Source organism: Aplidium turbinatum, chromosome 2, assembly GCF_918807975.1.
Source record: "Aplidium turbinatum chromosome 2, kaAplTurb1.1, whole genome shotgun sequence".
In the NCBI taxonomy this organism is placed as follows: Eukaryota; Metazoa; Chordata; class Ascidiacea; order Aplousobranchia; family Polyclinidae; genus Aplidium; species Aplidium turbinatum.
Window position 1 is genome coordinate 49,237,510 of NC_137473.1, and position 6,000 is coordinate 49,243,509.

Here is a 6,000-nt window from a genome sequence, read left to right on the forward strand (position 1 = left end):
AGGTCTAGCGACGTTGAAACAATAAAAAGGTGGATTTTTTCCGGCCGGCAGTACTGTAACATGTACATTTTAGCCTTTCAAGATTCTGATTTGAAATACATTTTGCTGTTAACTTTAAAGGTCAGCAACACATGTTTCTTTAGGGAAAAATTGAACCTTTTTTAGACTTTTCCCTCCACTTCTGGACACAAATCACATCTAAACCATTAAAAGCAGTTGGTAAAGTTAAAGAAAATTATTTCGATTACTTGTTGCTTTGACTTTAAAAGTTTGTTTGCTCTTGGATTTTTTGCTTCTGCGAGTTTGGAGAAAATTTAGTCTTGAACTTAGATTCGTAGTCAAATCGTCGTTTTGTTGTCATTTCCATGACGATGTGGAAAATGTTGCGGTTATTTCGAAACTTACAATGGTACATTCGTTGTCTTGGATACAATTTTTATATAAGTATGCCTTACGTAAATTAAGTTAAAAAATACAAATTCACCAATCAAATTTTATGATACGTTATTTGTACTTTTTCCTGGACTTTGACGAGATACTTTTCTAAACCAATATTTTGTTGAAACACACTTATTTGACATTTGTAACTATTTCCTCAAGATACAGCCAGCTTCTCAATTTAATGTCTCAGGAGTATAAGTATTTCTTCGCCTTGTATAAACTAGAATGCGTTTGTGATTGTTGATGCAATTAGTTGTGTGTTTCTCAGCAGGTCAGCTGGCCCTCTCTCAACACTTCTCTATTTTCTGCTTTCCTTTTCAGTTTACCGTATTAATTCCTTTGACAAAATCTAATGTTTTTATTCTTTTTCTGTGCTTTTTACCTTCTTCATAAACTTCGATTACATCTTTTACCCAGTCAGTAAATCAGTCCTTTGTAACAATAATTTTAAATTACAACAACTACAAACGTTAAATTTGTGTAAACACGCTGGTTTGTAGCTTGGATAGTTAACCCCCATGGCGAAGTATTTTTTCTTAATTCAATGATGTTTTCTCATTATTAATGTTAAAATTAAGCATTATGCAAAACACAAAAAGCATCAAATTAATTAATTGAGCATGATACAGATTTTTCTTGTAAGATAGTTAAACATTTGCTCAATGTAAACTGATAGATTTCAAATCCCCTTTTCAAAATATTGAAGTTTTTTAAACTCCAAGTAAAGGCAAATACCGAATGCAGCTTGGTGTCAGGATTTCGGTCGCCATTTTGTTTTTGCCTCCTGCTGTTTTGTTTGGACGTTCCATATGAAAATAATACGACATACATAAATTTTTAACCAAATCACGAAGACAAAATTATAGCAAAGCCGTTGAGATTGATCCCAAGCAACAGTAGTTATAAGATGTGGCTATTAAAATTGTTAAAAAATAAACGTTTCTCATTTATTTATAAAAAGTAAACAATCTAAAAGTAAATCTTTTACACATCTACTGCTTAAATCAATAAACCATTTGCTAGGCTACAGGCAGCCTATTCTGTTTTTTACGTTAGAAAAACTTATTCCAAATATTGCCCTTGATTAAGCATTAAATCAAAGTTTCAATATTCGTGCGCACTAAAATTAATTGAATATCAATCGTAGAAATTTTGTTTATTCATTTTTCATTTTAAACTTTCCTTTTTCCATGCATGAGATCACAAAAGAAATATTTACTAAGAAAGATGTTATCAATCACTGTTTCGCTGTATTTTAATCAATTCAATCTTCAGGAGAATCGTTTCGCAAATTTAAAGAAACTTTAAATGCTCATCTTCCACAAACTCCACTAAATGAAACGCCAGCCTACCAAAATTACTATTTATAAAAATGAACATCAGTCCAAAGAATTTACCTCTACCAATTTTACAGTTATTGAACTTGGCGATTTTTGCGATGTTCTTACAATGTACAATCACCAAAACACAAGCAACTGCATTACAGTAAATAAACAATGGAATAAGTCCGGGTTTTTTCACAAATTAAATAAAATAAGCCAAGTTTGCAGGTACTGCACTGTCATTAAGTTGTGCCTGCTTGCTGTTCAAAAATTTGTCAACTACAATACATCACAAACACAAAAAAGCTGTGTGTCAAAATCGAACACGACTGCTACGTTGTTTCGGTTCAAATTTTTGTTACTTGTCTCACCAAACATCCAGTCCACTCTATTTGAAAGCTGCGTTTTGAAACACTCAATCCATGTGATATGAGTAGCATCTCTGAACTTGTCACTACCTGAACTTTCAACACGTTTTATTGGAATTTTTTTTTTTCGAAAAAGATGAAATCAAGTAAACGATTGAAACTGTATCCAAACTGAAGAAAAAGAGCAAAAAACCCTTGGTCCATGTCATTGTCTTCAAAAGGCAACTATTCTCTCTATCTGGAGTGTGGGGTGATACCCAAATATTTTTAAGTAAACTTATTAAACAAATAATTTTTAAAAGCTAACACTTTTATAATGTGTCAATAAAAATCTAAAAGCAAAACTGATACCTTCATGGCTTTCGCTGAACACTTTCTCTTTTCGAATGTTCGTCGTCTTATTTATATGTTGACCCGAGATTTTTGGAATGAGCGTGGGAACGAGTTTAAAGCTTGCAACCGAGTGCCGGCGCCGAGAGGTTATTCGTGACGACCAAAGGCAACTGGGGGACAATGCATCATCAAAAAGACAACAATTAGTCTCCTAATGATTGCAGACAATGCTAATTTGCGGATGTCGGCCCAAGAGCGCAATAACACAGCGGTGGCAACAGTTACAGCAGGTTGAAGTTTTTCACAATTATTTGACATTGAAGGACAATTTATCAACGCAAAAAATGTTGCCAGTTATCATGAAGAGTCTTGATCAAAGAAATTACGCCCAGTTAACTCACATTGATGCGCGATAACTTTGCAGCAAAGAAAGAGCAAGAAAAAAAATTACAAAAGGTATCAACTTTCTCACTGGTCACTTTGTAAGTGAAACCTGTTTTAAAACAAACAAATTAAACACATTTCTAAATCTTTGCCTAATGGGTCTATCCAATCAAGTCTTACTATTCTAAAAAAATAGTGCATCCCTAAAAACAAACCAAATGCCTTTTCAGTACTAGTGCTTATCAATTGAAAGCTTTGACATTGTTTTCTATCGTTGCTTTGTATTATTTTTTTTCTTCAGTCAATTACAAACAATCTTTGGCAAGCAGTGTGCAGACTAGGGGTCAGTGACTTACGTCTTGCATGCAGGGCAAATCAGGCCCGGATTTAGGGGGCAGAGAGTGCAGTTGCCCTCGGCCCTCCTTTTGAAGGACATCATGACGTGGAAAAATGTTATTTTGTGTTGTTATTGTTATTTTCTCTCAGCCTTTGAAGTATCTGCAAAATACCTCCTTTTTCTTTCAAGGTTAATTGTTAGTCACAAGATGGCGACTGAGCTTAGCTTAAAGGCATTAGCAACGGTGTGGGTGACTTTCAAGTTACCTTGTAAAGTTTTTCACGCTCTCGGTGCGAAAAATATTTCTCACGGAGGTTCACAGATCTAAAAGTGCCCCGGGCCCCTCATCAGTTAAACTCGTCCCTGGGGCAGATTGGGTAGGAAACGTAGGCCTATATGCTAGTTAAAGGCCTTTGATTTATTTCGTTCATTGTACCCACGACAAATAAAATAAAACATCAAAAGTTATACTCGAATATTTATGACATGCAGTCGGTTTGGTCAAAGCCGTGTCGGTCCGCCCCAATAGCTCAGTGGTTAAGCGCTCGACTCAAGCTTCGATGAACATCCCATTCGTTGGTTGCTTTGCCTGGATTTAACAACGTGACCTGCGGCGGCCTCAAACGTAAGAAGAAGATCAAGCGGCGCTAGTTCGGCTCTCGGGGTGCGCGCTTGAGCAACGCATTAAATAACTGCTTTCTATTCAGCGGCATCTAGTGGATGAAATAATTCACAAACAAGAACACTTCAACACAAACTTCACCCTTCCAATCTCTCTAACCGGTCTGCATCAGTGGTGCAAAGCATCTACAAGTATGCCAAACTGTCAGGAATAACAATCCGAGAATAAAGATTCAAAACCAAACCAAACAAAGCTAACCTCGTCGGTGTTTAATTTCTCCCAATTTTTCTTTCCAATGCAGTGGAGCTAAGGATTGGCACCTTTCTGGTCCATGGACGAACGTAGCCTAATTGATTTTGTGTTCTTTTGGGCAAGGAAAATTAGCGTTCGCCAAAACAACATTTTAAGTCATCAGACAAAGCTTTATGCCAAATTAGCACATCAAATACGTTACGCAATGCATAGGCTACATGAACCCATTTTCATTGATAAATCTAAACATTTGAATTTCTTTGCTGGTACTGTGAAAATGGTGCTGTTTTAGCATTTTAGCAGTAGCCTAAGCTACAGAAATATGAACCATCTCTTCAGGCAGTGATTATATCCAACTTTATGTTTTTTCAACCTCATTTTCTAATTAGCATTTTGATAGCTGAATAGCATTCATTTGGAGTAGGCCTAATGTTAGGTTTTTATCAATTGTTTACAAATTGCAGTCGGCTGCATTGCCGAGTGGTGAGAGCGATGGAACGGCAATCGAAAGGGCGCCGGTTCGACACCGCTCATGAGCATGCAGCTGTGTCTTTGGCAGGACACTTAAAGGCATGCCTGAAGGTGGACATGAAGATTGGCTTCCTTGCCTTCCCGTCCACTTAATCTAAATCTTCAACCACCAGGTGTAAGCCTGGATACGACAAAATCAATTGTTGCTTTTCAACTGCTAAGGTCTTTTAGCGACAGGGCTCATTTTTAATTTTGTATCAGGTTTACGATGTGATCACATTATTACTCAACTTATTCCCACTGCGCTACCTTTTTTAAAGTCTAGATCTTCATTTTGACCCGACCTAGAATCAATCTCAGATCTATCAGCACCACAGCCGAAGGCGATAACCACTCAGTCACTGAGCTGGTTTCATATGGAGTAGATGTGGTTTCGTTTGATATTTTTGCGTTTAAAAATTGATCTAAAGTTACTAATAAATCCCTGCATTTAAAAAGTGGCTGTGGTCGACTTAAAAAATGTGTGACTTCGGTTTGTTTCTTTGCCTTCGGTGGTTCTGGTTCAGTTCCGGGTCGACACCATGATCAATGCTTTACCACAGGACTTTATTTGCCATAAAAAATCACGTGGTATGACTTGCCTATCTGTATATGCAGTTGAAGTTGAGACCAGTATTAGCCTACGCTATGTAAAACTAATTATGCCATACCAAACTATTTATGCCATAGGCCTATATGTGCTGTTTGCTTTCAATTTAACTGAAGATGATCTAGCTGCTAGCTGATCGAAATCGATTTTTGAGTTGTTTATGATTGAACTGAATCGTGCGAAAATAAATCCCTTTGTATTATGCCATACGGAAATGAAAGTTGGTAATTAAAAGCATCATGCAAAAAACACATTCGATTGGTCAGACGAGAAGCAAAGCTTGAAACAATTGATGGAGATCAATTCTTTAAACGTTGCAAGGATCCGTATGGTGGTATGCAGAGTTGGATCTATTACACAGTTTTCATTTCAATTACACCATTAAAAATTTTAATTACATTGTTCTGAAATTTTCAAATTACAATTACTTCCAAATGTAATAAATTAAACATTTCAATTATGAAAATTAAATATTTCAACATTTATGTTCATGAACTTCATGGATGATTTTTTACAGTTTGTTTTTATCAAAGACAAGTAGAATTGCATATGATAGATTAACTTGCAATGCAGAAGTCCCTTTTGAACCAGAACTAGCGGCTCAACAAAAATCTGATTTCATGCGTGCAACTTACCAAAATGTAATTTGAACCTAAATTATTTGAAATTACAATACAATTACACAACGACAAAAGTCTCAAATACAATTACATGAAAATGTATAATTAATTACATTCAATCACAACTTTAATTAATCTAACTCTGGTCATGTGCCTTGCTATTCCACTCAATACTACTGGCTACAAAAACTAACATAGCCT